Genomic DNA, 20,692 nt, shown 5'->3' with positions numbered 1-20,692 from the left:
AACAGCAGAAACTTCACAACTGGCCTCATTTTCTAAACTGCACCACCTAAAGAATTAATTTATTTCTGTAATGAGTCTTCAGAGCCCACATTTTATTACAGGATTTAGTTCAAAATGAGTGTGAAAAAATGAAATTTCATTTTTTATCATAAAAGTGTCATTTTTAGGACAAATTAATCATACATAGTAGTGAGAGGTGAGGAAATGGACCCCAACATTTATAGAGCTATTCCTGCTGTGCTCAAACGTAACCCCATTAGTATAGTTTGACTGAACGATTGGCCCAAAAGAGATGGGCACTCAGTGGCTTTTTAGGTCCTAAATTTATATATATATGGGCAGGGTTGGACTGGCCCACCGGAGGTTTGGAGGATTCTACAGTGGGCCCACGTGCTGGCACTATCTACAGCTGCAGGCACAGAGGTGATGAAATTCCGGCTGTTTAGTTCATAACATTAGCTACAGTCTGCAGGAGAAGAGATCCACCCACTGCTGCACCGCTCTCCCTGATTGTTCCAGAAGCGGTATCGCAGTGATCAGGATCCAACAGGATTGAACAGTGCTCTAGTCAGTACGAGACGTGAGCTGCAGTCTGCAGCAGAAGAGGTTCAATGACCTGCGCACTGCTCTCCCAAGATGTCTAATACTTTGAAGAGCAGTCAGCAGTACTCAGTGACACTAGAACATGACATGCTGCAAGCACGGCAGCTCACACATGTAAGTGGTACTAATTACTGTTCACCGCTCCTCCCAGCATTAGACATCCCAGGAGAGCAGTGCACGGGTCACTGAATCTCTTCTGCTACAGCTCACTTCTCGTACTGAACAGTACGCTGAGCAATCCTGCTGGATTCTTGTCACTACAATACCGCTTCTGGAACAATCAGGGAGAGCGGTGCTGCTGTTGCTAAGTCTAACAGCAGCGCAGCCAATCAGTGTTAGTTTTGAGATTAGATAATGAGCCATTCTATTGTTAGTAAAGTGCTCCTCCCCCACAGTGTCACAAGCTGACAATAAGAAGCACAGCAAGCTGGATGGCTTCCTGCTATATCACTCACCAAAGATTAGATTTATGTAGCTGAGCAGGATTATCACCCATAACCAACTGAGCCCCCACCAACACCAACAGTGAGTGTCAATGGGCGACTTTACTCATTGGTGATATAGGGTGAGAGGGCTCAATCATTAAGAGATGAGTGAGGACCCACTTCCCTCATTTTTTTGTTTCATCCCTGACTGACTGAGCCCCCTGTATCACCCTGACTGGTATAATGTCCCCATTTTGATAATAATGTCCCCATCCTGGGCCCCATGCTATAACAATGTCCTCTTTCTGGTTTAATGTCCTCATCCTGTTATAATGTCCGCCATTCTAATATACTGACACCCAACCTGATATAATGTCCGCCATCCTGGTATAATGTCCCCCATTCTGATTTAATGTCCACCATCCTGGTATAATGTCCGCCATCTTGGTATAATGTCCGCCATCATGGTATAATGTCCACCATCCTGATATAATGTCCGCCATCCTGGTATAATGTCCACCATCCTGGTATAATGTCCCTTATCTGGTATAATGTCCTCCTCGTGGTATAATATCTCCCATCCTGGTATAATGTCACCCATTCCGATATAATGTTCCCTTTCTGGTATAATGTCCTCATCCAGGTATAATGTCCCCATCCTGGCATAATATCCCCATCCTGGTATAATGTCCGCCATCCTGGTATAATGTCCGCCATCCTGGCATAATGTCACCCATCCTGATTTAACGTCTGCCATCCTGGTATAATGTCCGACATCCTAGTATTATTATTTATTTATATAGCGCCATTGATTCCATGGTGCTGTACACAAGAAGGGGTTACATACAAAATACAGATATCACTTACAGTAAACAAACTAATAATGATAGACTGGTACAGAGGGAAGAGGACCCTGCCCTTGCCGGTTTACATTCTACAGGATGGTGGGGAAGGAGACAGTAGGTTGGGGGGTTGCAGTAGCTCCAGTGGTGGTGAGGAGGCAGCAAGGTCATGGCAGGCTGTAAGCTTTCTTGAAGAGATAGATTTTCAGGTTCCGTCTCAAGGATCCAAATGTGTTGGCTAATCGGATGTGTTGAGGCTCAGAATTCCAGAGGATGGGGGATATTCAGGAGAAGTCTTGGAGGTGATTGGGTGAGGAATGAATACCTGTGGCGGAGAGAAGGAGGTCTTGGAAGGACCGGAGATTATGTGAGGGAATATATCGGGAGATTAGTTCAGAGATGTACGGAGGAGAGAGGTTATGCATGGCTTTGTAGGTCATTGTTAGTAGCTTGAACTGGACATGCTGGGGAATTGGGACCCAAAGAAGAGTCTTGCAAAGGGGGGAAGCAGAGAAGTAGTGAGGAGAGAGATGAACTAGTCAAGCAACAGAGTTAAGGATGGGCTGGAGAAGTGCAACGGTGTGAGCCGGTAGGCCACAGAGGAGGATGTTGCAATAGTCGAGGTGGAAGATGATGAGGGCATGCAAAAGCCTTTTAGTAGATTGAGGGTTTAGGAATGAAGGAGATGGAGAGTAGTCATCATGGTGGAGACAGGGATGTGTTGGCTGTAAGGACCTTGGCACGTATGGCAGACTTTATGTACTGCTTCCGTTCCCTCGACTCTAATGTACATTCATCTTGCCCAAAAAAGAGTACTGGTTATTCCCCCTGCTAGACCCTCTCTACAAGGAGAACTTTGCATCTCTTCTTCCTGAGGTGGAGAGGTCTTCTCGTATGGTGCTATACCAGAAGGTATTTGTGGAAAATATAAATCCTACAAAGACTATTGAAGGAACATGCGATCCAAATATAATAGTAACCCATAAACATCCCGCAATCATGTCAACTAAAATGCCACTGCCAGTGATTGACAGTTGCATATAACTGGTTTAACCGCAGTGATTAGAGCTAGCTTTGTTCGCTGCTGTTACAGGCACATGCCCACTGTATAACGCAGTTGTCATATGTTGCGTGTGAAGCGGGCTCAGCCCCTGAGCCAACTCCACACATGCGGATCTTGCTGTGGACGTAATGTAAGTTCATCTGTGCCAAGGGATTAATGTTTTGAATTGATTTTATGTACAGTATGTGCATGGGGAGAGGAGCGCCCGTATCCTGGCACTGACTGTCTTAAAAAAGGCATGGAACAAATACATTTATATTGCAGCCATTTTTACATGCATAAAAAGATGCAATTTGTACAAAATTATATAACTATGCAACATTTGACACACTGGACTCCAGCTCTTTTTTTTAACATTGAGAAGTGTGCTACCATGCTTAAAATGGTGCGCTTACATAATTTGCACCAAATTTATCATTAGGGGCGACATTTGATAAATATGGAATAGTGGAGTTGAAGTGAATACACAATGTGAATAATTGTGTTTTTATATTACACCACAATATTAGCACGTATTACCACACAATTGGTGGGCTTGTATTATTCCTACAGTGGGTACGGAAAATATTCAGACCGCTTTAAATTTTTCACTCTTTGCTTCATTGAGCCATTTGGTAAATTCTAAAAAGTTAATTTTTTTCCCCATTAAAGTACACTCTGCACCCCATCTTGACTGAAAAAAAAAACCAGAAAGGGTCTGAATACTTATGACCATGTGATATTTCAGTTTTTCTTTTTAAACAAATTTGCAAAAATGTGTACGTTTCTGTGTTTTTTCAGTCAAGATGGGGTGCAGAGTGTACTCTAATGAGAAAAAAAAGTGAACTTTTTAGAATTTACCAAATGGCTGCAATGAAACAAAGAGTGAAAAATTTAAAGGGGTCTGAATACTTTCCGTACCTGCTGTATATAGCTACATAGTGGGCCCCAGGAATGATTTTCTCTGGTGGGCCCAAGGTGCTCCAATCCGACGCTGAGTGACACGTTCCCCTCACATTGCCAGCTTAGTTGGGTAGATTTCATGTTCTGGAGTCTGGAAAGCTGAGTGACAAGAGCTAATGGCAGCCATATTGTGTGTCTGACGCTGATGACTCGCCCCCTGGGCCGTGGGGTACCCGGAACCAGGCTTCTGTATGATGCTGGGGGTAGTAGTGGCAACCCGATCCCGTGGCTCAGGGTGGTCAGACCAGAAACCGTCCCCTTCTGCTCCTACATCACAGGGTTCTCTCCCCCCTCCCCACTCCAGCCAGGGTCATGGTCAGTTGTGCCTGCATATATAAATGGGAGCACCGTCGAGCTGTCCCCCGGAAATGGGGTGTGTGTGGTGTATGCAGCTAACTGAGCCCTGGTCCACACTCCATCCTTACCTGGGAGTGGAATATCACACCTCTGGTTGAGGTGCAATACCCCTATAGCAACCGAACCCTCGGGGCGCTACACTGACACAAGCCGTCGTATCCACATCCTATACGGGTCATAACAATCGTGGAAAGTTTTGAATAAATGAAGGCAGAGCCGTTCCTCGTCGTGTGTTACATAATGCTCCATTTTAGATGATATTAGACATCGGGTTGTATATAGGATTGTGTCACGAGCAGCAGGATCACATTCTTACTATTCCCCACATCCTGGATCTTTATCATCCAGAATATTGTGCTCTCCCACTATGTACAACACTAGAGCTGCTGAGACTTGTAGTTCCACCCCATCTCACTGTATAAAGGTAATGTGGCGCCCCTGAGGGTTCGACCGCCACAGGGATGCTGCACTTTTTTAATGGAGTGTAGTGTTCCTCCTCTGAGGTAAGAACAGTGCGTTGGTCAGGACCCTTCCTTCACATCCAACACCACACTTCTCCCACCAGAGTGGGCTAGAATGCAATAGGTGCTGCCCTCCTGGTTACAGGGAGACTGGGGAACCAAGAGTTAGGGGAACCAGTTAGTGGGTGAGGGTGGAGGACTAACAATTTAGTGACACTTAAAATTTCATATTTAATAGAAAGCCATCTTGGTTCTTGGTCCTTGCTAGTTTAGTCTTTGAACTGTGAACAGCTGTAATCTCCAACCCTGAAAGTGGATCCTGTGTGGACCTGCAGCGGATGGAGACACAGCCCTCGTACCCCGGCCTTGGGACGAGGGGCAGGTTGCAGACAAGGAATGTCTCAACCCGGTCAAGGACCATGACCAAGAAGGCCCGGAGCTTAAGAGTGTAGCTCCACATCAAATGGATCCCAGGGAGGATGCAGACGGAGCGGTGTACACCACCTTTCCTCGCCAACCTAATATATTCAGAGGGAGTCCGGCTGCAAGAGGGGTACCAGCCCCCGACACCCGACCTTGCTACTCCATGTCCTGGTCGGGAAAGCCCGGTAGGCCCTGAGGATCCCACCAGGTATCGAAAGGAGGGGAGCTGCCACCCGTGCCCTTTTTCTGAGAGGAGTTCAGAGGGAGACCCGGCCTTTGTACACACACGGACAGGAAAGGTTACGGCCTGTAGTTCAGGAACACTCTGGTGCGGGGTCCTGATAGAATACTGGACTTACCCGGAGGTTGTCGGACCCCCGTCGCTGGCGGCCGCGGGACTCCATGGGGAGCAGGGAGTCGCCTTCCTTCTGCCATCTCTTATGTGAGTAAAGCATTGGAAGTTCACCCCTATGGTCTCCGGACTGTTTATTCTGCGCTACACCGCACGACGCAGAACCCGGTCTCCTCTACTACTACCCCCTCCATCCTGTCCCTCTGCCCTGAGGCCTTGCTCCGCCTGTGGGGAGTAGTAACAACTATAGCCGCCATAACACCATGCCTCAGCGGACTGCAGCGGCGCTGGTGGCCTTCACCAGGTGCCACAGGTGGCGTAGTCGTAATCAGCCAATCAACCCGGATAAGCCCACACCATCCTTTTAATTGTGACGGCCCTGAGCACGGGTCGGGTCCGGGCCACGGCTGCACCCCATCTCTCCATCACAGGACCCGACTCCGAGTCCCCCATCTCCCAGGGTAAAGACAAGGGCTTTCGAGTAGAGGCCTCACAGTAATAAGCAGGGTCCTTTCATCATACGGTCGGTGCCGCACAGAGGTCTTATATGGAGCCATATGCACAGATCTGACCTCTCCGGTCTCCATCCACTTCTCTGTGTTATACCCGACCAGCATAAGCGACATGTGGAGCATGAGCGGTATTTACCGTACACACCCATATGCTGCCTGCTGTAGTGAGGGGCATCCGGGGGTAATGAGGGGTGTACAAAGGACCACGTCCCCCATTTATATACATTACGCCCCATCCTACAGTGATTCACTCAGTGGCATAACAATCGTGGTCGCAGGAATATGGCTGAGTCTTGGTCCAAAAGGGAAGTGGCCCGGCCGTATCCACAGGCAGATGCTGCTCTAATCTGTATCTCGGCTTTCATAATGCAGATACTGCTAAAAACTGCAGTGGAGCAGGAACCATTCCCTCGCCGCTCCACCACTTACTCTAGTACATCACAGACCCCCACCATTAAGAACAATCTTCAGCATAAAGGAGAACAAGGAGTCTTGGATGTGATGTTATGGCCCCACATAGCCCTGATCTGAACATCATCCAGTCTATGTGGGATTTACATGAAGAGACAGAAGGATTTTCACAAGCGACATTCACAGAAGATCTATGGTTAGTCCTCAAAGATATTTGGAACAACCTCCTGCCGAGTTCCTTCAAAAACTGTGCGCAAGTGACAAGTACCTAGGACAGTGATGGTGAAACTTTTAGAGACCGAGTGCCCAAACTCCAACCCAAAACCCATTTATTTATCACAAAGTGCCAACACGGCAATTTAACCTGAATGCTGAGGTTTTATTTTAGAAACAACTCATACATTAGCATCTTTTGTCTTAAAATAAAAACACAAGAACAGAGCTTTCAATAATACAAACAACTTTTTATTGAAAGGTAAAAATTTGCATGTGGCATGCTTTTGAACAATTAATGTGATTTTTTCTGTTTTCTGCATACTCATAATTTGTCTAACCTTGGCTCGTACTTTGTAAGTTTAAGAGCCTGCAAACAATTTTATACAAAGTATTAAAAATGAACATTTTTTTATGGTAAAGTTAATTTGTCCAATTACTTTTGAGCCCCTGATATGAGGAGGCTTTGTAGAGAAACTATTGCAATTCCTAAACGTTTCACAGGATATTTTTGTTCAAACCCTTTTAATTAAACCAGAAAGTCTCTACTTCAATTACATCTCAGTTGTTTCATTTTAAATCAAAAATAGCGGCCTGCAGAGCTGAAATCATACAGATTCTGACATTGTCCAATGATTTCTGGACCTAATTATAAGGCCGGTTTCACACGTCCGGATATTTTCAGTACCGGAAAAAACGGTACCGGGAATATCCGTGTCCTGTGTGTCCGTGTGTGTTTTACGTGTTGCATCCATGTGCATCCATCAGCAACAGCAGGGACAATAATGACGGTAGTGGTAGTCTGCTCCCCATGTCCCTACCTGTAAAAATAAGAATAAAATAATAAAATCCATGTACTCACCTCTCCTAAGTGTGCCCCGCTGTAATCCATGTGACTTCTGCTGCCGAGGAGAATGAGTCGCTCCAGAGCTGCAGCTCAATGAGTGACAGGACACCGCTCTTGAGCTCAGCTCCGGAGCCGCTCATTCTCCCCTATTCCTCGGCAGCAGGGGTTGCATGGATACTGCGGGGGATAACTAGGAGTGGTGAGTACATGAATTTTATTATTTTATTCTTATTTTTACAGGTGGGGACATGGGGAGCAGACTACCACTACCCTCATCACTGTCCCTGCTGGTGCTGATCACAGCACCGGCAGGGAACCAGAATGTTGTGAAGAAAAAACGGAGAGTGGTGGTCATGGGGGATTCCCTGTTAAGAGGAACAGAGGCCGCTATCTGCAGACCAGACATAACCTCAAGAGAAATGTGCTGTCTTCCAGGAGCAAAAATTAAAGATGTGTCTGACAGGATATCAAGACTCTTCAGACCTACAGATCACTACCCATTCCTGCTAATACATGTGGGGACAAATGACACCGAAAGAAAGGACCTGGAAACCATCTGCAGTGACTTTGAAGACTTAGGCAAGAAAGTGAAAGAATTGGGAGCGCAGGTGGTCTTCTCATCCATCCTCCCAGTGGATGGCCATGGAACAATGAGGTGGAATAAGATTCTACAGGTGAACAACTGGCTACGTCGATGGTGCCGTCAACAAGGATTTGGATTTCTGGATCACGGAATGAATTACCTATACGATGGACTACTTGCTAGAGATGGGGTGCACCTTACGAAGACTGGAAAACATGTATTTGGAAGTCGCCTTGCTACACTCATCAGAAGAGCTTTAAACTAGAACAATGTGGGAAGTGAAGCAAAAGGCCAGAAAAAGCCATACAGCTGACAAATACTATTGAGATCTCTGCTACTGGAAGTGGAAAGGAAGAACAAAGACAAAACAATTTAAATAATAAAAATATGGGAGGAAGAGAAACCAATCACAAACTAAAATGTTTTTATACAAATGCACAAAGCATGGGCAACAAACAAGGAGAATTGGAACTACTAATGCAGGAAAAGGAATATGATGTCATTGGAATCACTGAAACTTGGTGGGACGATACACATGATTGGAATAAAAGGCTAAAAGGATACAACTTATTTGCAAGAAACAGACTTGATAAACGAGGAGGAGGTGTTGCTTTGTATGTTAGAAAAGCGTATATCTGCACAAAGATTGAAGCTTCAGAGACTGGGAGTTCTGTGGAAACTGTTTGGGTAAGATTACAAGGAGAGAACAACGGAAAGGACACCATTGTAGGCATTTACTACAGGCCACCTGGGCAAGCTGAAGATATGGATGAACTCTTTATGTATCAAATGACCAAGTTCTCCAAAAAATATGACGTAGTGGTCATGGGAGATTTCAACTATCCAGACATTTGTTGGGAATCTCTCTCAAGTAAAACTAACAGGTCAAGCAAATTCTTATCCTCTCTTGCTGACAACTTTATCTTCCAAAAGGTAGGGGAGAAAACAAGGGGATCTGCTACTTTGGATCTAATCCTTATAAACAGGGAGGAAATGGTTGAGGAGGTAAAGGTGGCTGGGACCCTAGGAGGCAGTGATCATGCTATTATAGAATTTTGGATAACTAGAGGAGGAAGACATGTGAAGACTCAAACTTCAAGGTTAGATTTTAGAAAGGCAGATTTTAAGAGACTCAGAAAGAGAATAGGAGGGATCCAATGGCTGGATGTCCTTAAGGACAAAAATGTCCAGGAAGGATGGGAAATTTTTAAAAATGAGATTCTCAAAGCACAATCGTTAACAATCCCGAAAAGTAGGAAGAATGGGAAGCATTTAAGGAAACCAGGATGGATGAACACAGAACTTAAACACATGCTAAAAAGAAAGAAAGAAATGTTTATTAAGTGGAAAGAGGGAGGCATATCTAAAGAAGATTATAATGCAGTCTGCAGATCCTGTAGGGCACGTATCAGGTTAGCTAAAGCTGACAATGAATTAAGGCTTGCAAGAGATGTCAAAAGCAATAAAAAAGGATTTTGGGGGTATGTCAAAAGTAAAAGAAAAGTCAAAGATGCTATAGGATTTTTACAGGATGAAAATGGAGAAATGGTAAGAGAGGATGTTGAGAAGGCCGAACTTTTTAATTCCTATTTTGCATCTGTTTTCTCTCAGAAAGAAAATGTAACATCAACTGATCTTCACTGTCCTTTTAAAGGAATAGAGGAATCCAAGTTATCTGTAAACAGAAAGATTGTGAGGGAATATTTAGCTAACATAAATGAGTTCAAGTCTCCAGGTCCAGATGAATTACACCCCAGAGTACTGAAGGAGATCGTAGAAGAAATTTAGAACCACTCTCCATAATCTTTGAAAATTCTTGGAGAACAGGAGAAGTCCCAGAAGACTGGAGAAGAGCAAATGTTGTTCCTATCTTCAAAAATGGGAAGAAGGTGGACCCAGGGAACTATAGGCCGGTGATTCTGACTTCTATACCAGGAAAGATCTTTGAACAAATTATTAAACAACATGTATGTAAATACATGGATAAGAATGAAGTGATTAACCAGAGTTAGCATGGGTTTGTAACTAACAAGTCATGTCAGACTAACTTAATTTCCTTCTATGACAGAATCACTGACTGGGTGGATCAGGGAAATGCTGTAGATATAGTATATTTTGACTTCAGCAAAGCATTTGACAAAGTATCTCACACCATCCTTATTGAAAAAATGACCAAGTATGCAATGGACCAGGCAACTGTTAGGTGGATTCATAACTGGCTTAGTGATCGGACTCAAAGGGTGGTTGTAAATGGCTTCACATCCAGCTGGATGAATGTCTCAAGTGGGGTACCACAGGGCTCCATCCTGGGACCTGTATTGTTCAACATCTTTATCAATGATTTAGATGAAGGAATTGAGGGTAAACTGATTAAATTTGCTGATGACACAAAGCTAGGAGGAATAGCTAATACTAGAGAAGAGAGAGAGAGGATTCAAAAAGACCTAAATAAACTGGAGCAGTGGGCAGCAACCAACAGAATGGTTTTTAACAGGGAAAAATGCAAAGTACTACATCTGGGCAATAAAAATGAAAAAAGCATATACAGAATGGGAGGAATAGAGCTAAGCAACAGTACATGTGAAAAAGACTTAGGTATACTAATAGATCATAGACTGAACATGAGTCAACAGTGTGATGCAGCAGCAAAAAAGGCAAATACAATTCTGGGATGTATTAACAGAAGCATACATTCTAGATCACGTGAAGTCATTATCGGTCTTTACTCCTCTTTGGTCAGACCTCATCTGGAATACTGTGTACAGTTTTGGGCACCACATTTTAAAAAAGACATAGACAAACTGGAGCAAGTTCAGAGAAGAGCGACCAGAATGGTGACTGGTCTGCAAACCATGTCCTATGAGGAACGGTTGCAGGATTTGGGAATGTTTAGCTTGCAAAAAAGAAGACTGAGAGGAGACTTAATAGCTGTCTACAAATATGTCAAGGGATGTCACATTGTAGAAGGATCATCTTTATTCTCATTTGCACAAGGAAATGCTAGAAGCAATGGGATGAAACTAAATGGGAGGAGACACAGATTAGATATTAGAAAAAACTTTTGGACAGTTAGGGTGATTAATGAGTGGAACAGGCTGCCACGAGAGGTGGTGAGTTCCCCTTCAATGGACGTCTTCAAACAGAGGCTGGACAGACATCTGTCTGAGATGATCTAGTGAATCCTGCTTTGAGCAGGGGGTTGGACCAGATGACCCAGGAGGTCCCTTCCAACTCTACCATTCTATGATTCTATGATTCTATGAGGGCAGTGTTCAGCACCGATGCTTTGGAACAGTGCCATTCCAAGATGCCGGTACATGTCACATGGATGTCATCCATGTGGTACGTTTTGTGGACCGTGTATCCGCAAAAAAACGAGCTTGTCTCCGTGTGGAGCACACGGACACACGGTCCGTGAAAACACACTGAGCTGTGCATGGACCCATTCATTTGAATGGGTCTGCTGTGTCAGTGTCTCCAGTATGTGTGGAAACTGTTGACGCGCCCCCAGGGCAGTGGGGTACTCGGTGTCCGGGCCTATAGATGCTGGGGGGGAATATGTCACAGTGGCTGGCCCGGTCCGTGGCCCAGGGTGGTCAACAAAAAGGGGATAGTTTATATGGGATTTGTAGTTTGATTATGACGCCACCTGTGGTTTCTGGTAATTTGTACCAGCGCTGCTGCAGACCTCTGAGGCAGTTGATAGGGCAGCTAGAATGGAACAGCTCCCCACAGGTAGAGCAGGCCTCAGGGCAGTGTAGGGTCTGATGGTGGGTGGTGATGCTGGGGCTTGTAGTGCAGTCGGGATGGCGCAGCAGGAGTAAATGACAGAGAAAGGGGATTCACTTCAATACCTTTACTGGTGAGGATGTCAGGTACCGTCCAGGGTACTCAGTAGGAAGGGTGCACTTCAGGACTTCTCCCCAGTGAGCAAGTATAGGGCCTCCTGGTCTGTGTCTCCCTCTCTCTAAGCTCCTGGCCAGCCTACAACTGGGCCTAGCTTCTGTGTCGTGTTGCTCTCTCACCTGACCGCTTGGTAGCAGGACCTTTCTTTGGCAACCATTATCCCTGGATGCTGGGGCCTTCGTGGTTCCTGGTCCTGTTATTGCTGGTAGCTTCAGGATGACCAGGGGTCTGGAAGCCTCATGGTATGCCGGTAGTCCCTACTGGGTGTAGAGGACCCTGTAGGCGCGGAGCCGGTGTCTGGTTTGTGTCTTGGGGTGAGCCTATGATGCTCCTCTGCTCCCTCAATTCCTCTCTCCTCTCCTCTTTGCCTCCGGCCACACTCGGGGCCCTCAATACAGCAGCAGACGTGCTGCGTCTTCACTGCTCTCAGTGGCAGCACACTCTCTGACTGAACTGAACTGCCTGGCTCCACCCTCCATATATAATATATATATATCCCTAACAGGGCTCCCTCTGGTGGTATGAGGTGGAAAGGTGGAGGTGTCTGCATGTAGTGAGGGCCTCTTGTGGAGAAGTCAGTCCATGCACCCTTTTGGGTCCTGTGGTACCTGTGAACAGTAGGGTGCCACACTGTCACCACTCCTACCGGAGATACTGACGTGTGAAAAAGCCCTAAATCAAGGGTGAAAACAGCTGCTCACAAGCATAAGGTAAATTGAAACATTTGCATGTGGCATGCTTTTGAACAATTAATGTGATTTTTGCTGCTGTATGCATGCTGATAATTTGTCAAACCTTGGCTCATACTTTGTATGTTTGAGAGCAACACATGCAGCACTCGCGTCGTCTGTTAGTCTGTTTCTGGTGTCAGATTTGATATAATTCTAAGCTGAAAACAGCTGCTCACAAGCATAAGATGATCCAAACAAGTAAGAAAAGCAATTGCAAGTGCTCTCATTGGCTTAAAATTATTTGGCAGAGAATTACAGACTTTAAGGATCTCATTTTCAAAACGAACTGTGCTGTCCTTTATCATCCCTTCTATCTTCTCAAGAGTTTCACGCAGGTCATAGAATTTATTTTTCCAGATAGAGCTTTCTTGAAATTCCAATAGCTTCATTTCCAAATTTCCTAAATCTAACCAGTGTTCGCAGGAAAGATCAAGTTCTTCAAATTTGGCTTTACCTGGAGAAGGAAGAAAACACAGGGTTTTCTCCATCTTACGGAACTGTAAAAATCTGTTACTAAAATTCACCTTTGTAGCTTTTACAATGCTAGAAAATTCATTGTAGATTTCCTGATGGCTCGTAGGATTGTCTACAAATGTTGTAGAATTTTGTAAATGCATTTTTAGATTAGGAAAATATTTCAGCTGCCCACTTTCAAGGTCTCTTTCAAAAACCTGCAGTTTTCTCTCAAATGTTTTGATGTCACAAAATAGCCTTTCTGCTGTTTTCCCTACACCTTGCAGTTGTTTGTTCAGTACATTGAAGTGTACCGTAAAATCTGTAAAAACATGAGGTTGGTGAGCCAGACCATATCAATGAGCTGGGGACATAGGCGGATTATAATGAGGGCAATCCGGGCTACCGCCCGGGGCCCCGAGCCTGCAGTGGGCCCGCGGCTCCGGGTGGGGTGTCTAATGCCGGATTGCCCTCATTATATGTGCGGGCCGCCGTGGCACATACAGGTAGCAGTGGCGGGAAGGGGGGCCCCGGACCGCTACCCCAGCAGCGGCCGCCGCTACTTCTTCATCGGCCGGGCCAGCACTGCAGCAGTTAACTTCCCTGTGCTGGCCCGGCCGCGTCACTGCTTGGAGACACTGCCCTGTGTGCGGCCGTGTCTCCTAGCTGTGACGTCACGCAGTGCGCGCCCGGCCTGCACTGCTGCACCGGAGAAGAGAGAGCAGGCAGGAAGAATGGAGCCGGGGGATGGTGAGTCTGTGTGTGTATGTGTGTGTATGTGTGTATATGTGTGTATATGTGTGTGTGTGTGTGTATGTGTGTGTATGTGTGTGTGTATGTGTATGTATGTGTGTGTGTATGTGTGTGTGTGTATGTGTGTGTGTATGTGTGTGTGTATGTGTGTGTATGTGTGTGTATGTATGTGTATGTATGTATGTGTGTATGTATGTGTGTGTATGTATGTGTGTGTATGTATGTATGTGTATGTGTGTGTGTGTGTGTGTGTGCAGTCAGATATCATTGTGTGATGTCTGTTTATATGTATTTTTGTGTTTCAAATGTGTTTATGCGTGTATGTATATGTCTGTATATGTTTGTGTGTGTGCGTGACTGCATGCGTGACTGCGTGCGGCCTCCTGCTGAGTATAGTTGGCGCCGTGCGGCCTCCTGCTGTCTCTGGGGGGGCGCCGTGCGGCCTCCCACTATGTATAGATGGCGCCGTGCGGCCTCCCACTATGTATAGATGGCGCCGTGCGTCCCCCTGCTGTGTATAGATGGCGCCGTGCGGCCCTCTGCTGTGTATAGATGGCGCCGTGCGGCCTCCTGCTGTGTATAGATGGCGCCGTGCGGCCTCTTGCTGTGTATAGATGGCGCCGTGCGGCCTCCTGCTGTGTATAGATGGCGCCGTGCGTCCTCATGCTGTGTATAGATGGCCACGTGCGGCCTCCTGCTGTGTATAGATGGCGCCGTGCGGCCTCCTGCTGTCTCTGGGGGGTCGCCGTGCGACCTCCCGCTGTGTATAGATTGCGCCGTACGGCCTCCTGCTGTGTATAGATGGCTATGTGCGGCCTCCTGCTGAGTATAGATGACGCCGTGCGGCCTCCTGCTATCTCTGGGGGGGGCGCCGTGTGGCCTCCCGCTGTGTATAGATGGCGCCATGCGGCCTCCTGCTGTGTATAGATGGCATTGTGCAGCCTCCTGCTGACTCTGGGGGGAACGCCCTGCGGCTTCCCGCTGTGTATAGATGGCGCCGTGCGGCCTCCTGCTGTGTATAGATGGCGCTATGCGGCCTCCCGCTGTGTATAGATGGCTACGTGTGGCCTCCCCTTGTGTATAGATGGCTACGTGCGGCCTCCCGCTGTGTATAGATGGCTACGTGCAGCCTCCCGCTGTGTATAGATGGCACCGTGCAGCCTCCCGCTGTGTATAGATGGCTACGTGTGCTCAATATTGAGTCATACAATTAATACAATACAATTAATTGAGTCATACATTTAATGTAAGGCTATGTGCCCACGGTACAGAAATGTTCCGGATTTTTTTTGAGCGTTTCTGCATCTCCCTGGCAGAAAAAACGCATGTGGATTTTACATGCGGATTGTACATGTGGATTTTACATGTATGTGAAGCGTTCCTCACTTGCATTTCCACATGCGGGTTGACAAGCGCTTTCCAAGCGATTTTAGCATCACTTGGAAAGTGCTTGACAACTTGGCTACACTATATAAATCCATGCAACCGGCATGGATTTATATAGAGTGACCGTAAAAGAATGGTAAAAAATAAAAAATATATACTTACCTTCTGATGGCCTGCCGACGTCAGCGGTCGCGTGACCCATCACATGACTAAATGACGTCACGGCAGGTCCTTTTCAGACCATCGCGAGCTGCCGGCAAGCCAGGACGCATCGGATAAAGACACCGGGGGCCATCAGAAGGTAAGTATAATGTATATTTTTTATTTTATTCTTTTTTTACAGGTTCTATGGTACCCGGGTCCAGAGGAGAGTCTCCTCTCCTCTAGACCTGGGTACCATCCGCACATTAAAATGCATGGATTCCGCATCTACAGATGCAGGGATGCGGATTCCATGCGTTCTAATGCAAGTCAATGGTGGCGAAAACGCTGCGCTTCCGCAAAATAATTGGTAATGCTGCGGATTTTTCCGCAGCGGAAGTTTCCGCAGCATGTACACAACACATGCGGATTATCATTGGGGAACATGGCAGACCTTCTACCAAGCGTTTTTTAAGCGTTTCTGCAGCGGAATTGCCGCTGCGGAAACGCTTAAAAAACGCATAGTGGGCACACAGCCTAAAAAAAAATATTATAATTAATATTGTGCCAAATTAATTTCACGTGAACTATCACATGATCTATCACAGGGGATCAGGTGACATGTCACGTGATAAATCAGGTATGTGGGGGGGGGCCTTCTAAACTGCCCAGGGCCCTTGCTACTCTTAATCCACCCCTGGCTGGGGATATTCCTGCCCTTTTTCATTCATAAACAGCCTAATTTCATCCAAGCAGGCTACAAATCTTTCCAGGACCCGTCCTCTGCTCAGCCACCAGACATTATTGTAATTCAGAAAACTATTATACTGCGCCTGAACCTCCTCGAGAAGTGCTTGAAACTGTCGAAAATTCAAAGCACGAGCCATACTGTAATTCACGATTTTTGAGACATCTTTGAGGACATCATCAAACTTTTTGCTGCTTTCATTGGCACAGAGAGCTTCCTGATTTATGATACAATGGAACTGAATAACTTGATGTTATGTTTCTTTAACAAACAGCTGTATGAAACCAGATGTTGCTCCCACCATAGAAGGTGCCCCATCACTAGTAACTGAAACGACTTTTTCTGGTCTTATGTCTTGTGACAAAAAAGCCTCCATCACAGCATTATCACATATCTATCCCTTGTGTTCTTTCAGGCACAGACACTAGTTTCACCAGCTCTTCTCTGATGATGTCACCAACAGCATAACGCACAATGGCTGCTAGCCTTGCACCATTATTTATATCGGAGGTTTCATCCAAGCACATGGAGCAACAAGCTGCCTTTTGTAAGTCAGTGGTGAGCTGCTGACTAACGTCACTCGCCATTCACTGGACTCGATCTTCAACAGTATTTCTGCTAAGTGGCATCTCAGAGATGCGCTGAGTAATTTTATCTTTGTTTGGGTAATCATGAAAAAGGGAATCACTCCCAGACAACATGGCCGTTTTGAAAATATCCCCATCAGAGAAGGGCTTACCATGTTTTGCTATGCACAGTGAAATTTGAAAACTGGCAGCTGATTTGTTCTAGAAAGATAGTTGCAAAAACGATTATTCTGGGAATATTTTCTCAATTTTCCTTCAAGAAACTCTTTTCTTTCCGTTTCACTGAGTGTGGCAACAGTTTTGTGGTTGGTGTCAAAGTGCCGTCTGAGACTTTGTAGTATTGGCGTCTCTGCCCCCTGACAGGCAGAGACGCCGTCCCCCTTACCGGCGCGCTCTCGGCCCGGCGTCTTCCGGCTCTTCTGCTGCTGCTGCTGCCGGCGTGCACAGCTTTCCGGGCACTGTGCTTAGGGCGCGCGCTCCCTCCCTCTTGAAGGGGCCGCGCGCGCCGTCCTAAGGAGTCCCCGGCCAATGGCCGGAAGACCTCTCATATAAAAGGCACCTCCTCCAAAATGGAGGTGCCCGTGCAAGGTTGTAGCTTTGTGCCCTAAACTCTGCTTCAGCCCTCAGGTCTAGTCCGCCAGCCTGACTACCAGTCCAGTCCACCAGCCTGACTACCAGTCCAGTCTGCCAGCCTGACTACCAGTCCAGTCCGCCAGCCTGACAACCTGTCCAGTCTGCCAGCCTGACTACCAGTCCAGTCCGCCAGCCTGACTACCAGTCCTGTCCGAAAGCCTGACTACATGTCTCCGCCAGCCAAATGTACTTTCCAGCCTGACGGTCTGCCTACGATCCAAACCCGCCAGTCTGTCTATGGGCCTGGCTTGCCTGCCTACCCGGAGAATGTACCAGTTACCTGCCGTGTCTATCAGCCAGCCTACCTGGAGGCTCCTACCAGTTACCAGTCGTGCCTATCAGTCAGCCTACCTGGAGGCTCCTACCAGTTACCTGATGTGCCTACCCGGAGGCTCCTGACAATTACCCGTGGGAGTCATCTGCTCTCATGCAAGGACAGGCCCAGAGTAGCACCTGGTCCCTCTGCTCGGTCCTTCCCTGGTTCACGGAGTCGATTGAGCCGCTGTGCGACCTTGGTCAGTCTGAGTTGATACCTAGTTACGCCCCTCTAGTCCCTCCTTGCACCGCAGCACAGAGGTTCCACCTCCCGGATCCGTAACAGTTTGCATGGGCCATGGAACCCGGTGGCCTCTGGTTCCTTCGCTTGCTGACCTGTACCAGGAGGTTTCTTGTCAGAGATCCCAACTGGAAACCATGCTGACCTACCTGCGGTCTGTCAACTCTCGCCTGGACACATTGTCTGTCCCACCTGTGCCCGCCTCGAGCCGAGCGACACCCGCTCCGGCGGCGCCGCTGCCTACCAATACCACGGCATCCAGCCTAGGACCCCGGCTTTCTGTGCCTCCTCGATTTGGGGGTGAACCCGTCTTATGTCGGGGTTTTCTGAACCAGTGCACGCTGCATTTTGAACTTCTGGCACATCAGTTTCCCTCCGACCGGGCCAAGGTGGCGTTCATCATGTCTCACCTCACCAGGGAAGCATTGGCATTGTTAAACCCTCTATGGGAGAGAGGGGATTTCCTGGTGTCCGATCTTCTGGCTTTCCTCACTGCCTTCCAGAGGGTCTTCATTGTGCCCGGACGAAGGACTTCTACTGCCTCCTCATTGCTCCGTCTCCGCCAAGGGAGTCTCATCGTGGGCCAGTATGCCATACAGTTCCGTACCCTCGCTTCTGAGCTTGCCTGGGACAACGAGGCCCTGATGTCCACCTTCTGGGAGGGTCTTTCCCATCGGACTAAAGACGAGCTAGCCGGCCGGGACATTCCTACCACCCTGGATGACCTGGTGTCACTAGTTACTCGGATTGACATCTGTTTCCTAGAACGTGCTAAGGAGACTACCCGGGAAAGAAGATTTTGTCGTCTTGCTCCTGTTTTCTAGAAACCTGACTCCCAATCAGCAACTCCCCGGGCATGCTCGCCTGAACCCATGCAGATCGACCAGACCAAGATGGTCAAGTCTCGCCAAGAAACACGCCGAGCCGAGGGGAGCTGTTTCTAATGTGGTAGTAAGGAGCACCTGATCCGTTCCTGTCCGGTGAAGCCGGGAAACTCCAGTGTCTAGGACCGCTCGGAGAGGTCGTCCTAGGCAAGAGTAAATCCTCTCCGTTCTTGACTTTATCCGCCTCTATTTCCTGTGGAGAGAACCGCTTCTTTGAAACCGCCCACCTGGATTCCAGAGCCGCTGGGAATCTCATTTCCCAGTCTCTTGTAGAGAAGTATCAGATTCCTACCAAACCTCTGGCTGAACCATTGGCAGTCGCTTCCGTGGATGGAAGACTCCTTTCGGTGTCCCTCTTGCTCGTCACTGAACTCATAACCCTTCAGGTGGGAATGCTACACTCAGAGAGGATCTCCTTCCATGTGCTTTCCAGACTCTCTCACTCCCTTTTGCTAGGTCTACCCTGGCTACAGAGACATGAATTGGCAATCCGGTAAGGTGCTCCGTTGGGGGCAGGATTGCAATGAGACCTGCCTGGTCCCGGTTTGCCCGGCTCGACCTCCGTCTACTCCGGCTAATTTACCTCGTCTACCGGCACCTTACTGTTCCTATGCAGATGTCTTTGACAAGAAGGAAGCAGAGACACTGCCACCTCATAGGCCATATGATTGTCCTATCGACCTGGTACCCAGTGCCACTCCACCCCATGGGCGTATTTACCCGTTGTCGCTGGCCGAAACCCGGGCCATGTCGGAGTACATCGAAGAAAATCTGGCTAGGGGATTCATCCAGAAATCTACCTCCCCGGCTGGAGCTGGATTCTTCTTCGTAAAAAAGAAAGACGGTTCACTACGCCCCTGTATCGATTATAGAGGACTCAACCAGATTACTATCAAAAACAAATACCCCCTGCCGCTCATCTCTGAGCTGTTTGACCGCCTTAAAGGCGCGAAGATATTCTCCAAGCTCGATCTTCGTGGGGCGTATAACTTGGTCCGGATCCGCCAAGGAGACGAGTGGAAGACGGCATTCAATACCCGGGACGGCCACTATGAATATCGTGTGATGCCCTTCGGCCTCTGTAATGCTCCAGCCGCCTTCCAAGAATTAGTTAACGACATCTTCCGTGACCTCTTATATTCTTGCGTGGTGGTGTACCTGGACGACATCTTGGTCTTCTCTCCGGATCTTCCCACACACCAGAGGGATGTTCGTCAGGTCCTGCTGAGGCTCAGGCAGAATCACCTATACGCAAAATTTGAAAAATTCCTCTTCGAGCAGACCTCTCTTCCATTCCTGGGCTATATTATCTCTAAGACAGGTCTACGGATGGACCCCGAGAAGGTCTCTGCCGTCTTAAAGTGGCCACGTCCGGAGGGGTTGAAGGTGATTCAGCGATTCCTGGGCATCGCCAACTATTACCGTCTCTTCATCCCACATTTCTCTTCCCAGACTGCTCCCATCTCTGCGCTCACCCGTAAGGGAGCAAATCCTAAGGAATGGCCGTCCGAAGCGGAGGAGGGCTTCCTCTCCTTAAAACAAGCCTTCTCTTCTGCCCCTGTGCTGCACCGTCTGGATTGCAACAAACAGTTCTTTCTGGAGGTTGATGCTTCCTCTTCCGGAGCTGGAGCGGTGCTCACCCAGAAATCTCCGTCCGGGAGAATGGTAACCTGCGGCTTCTTCTCCAAGCTCTTCTCTTCGTCCGAGCGCAACTACTCCATAGGAGACTGAGAACTGCTAGCCATCAAATTGGTGCTGGAGGAGTGGCGTTACCAGCTTGAGGGGGCTCTGCACCCAGTGGTTATCTACACTGACCACAAAAACCTGGCATATCTACAGAATGCCCAAAGACTCAATCCGCATCAGGCCCGATGTTCTTT

The sequence above is a fragment of the Phyllobates terribilis genome, unplaced genomic scaffold (genome assembly GCF_046119375.1).
Source record: "Phyllobates terribilis strain yellow unplaced genomic scaffold, ASM4611937v1 Scaffold_11__3_contigs__length_659146591, whole genome shotgun sequence".
Classification (NCBI taxonomy): Eukaryota; Metazoa; Chordata; class Amphibia; order Anura; family Dendrobatidae; genus Phyllobates; species Phyllobates terribilis.
Note: the sequence above shows the minus strand (reverse complement) of the source record.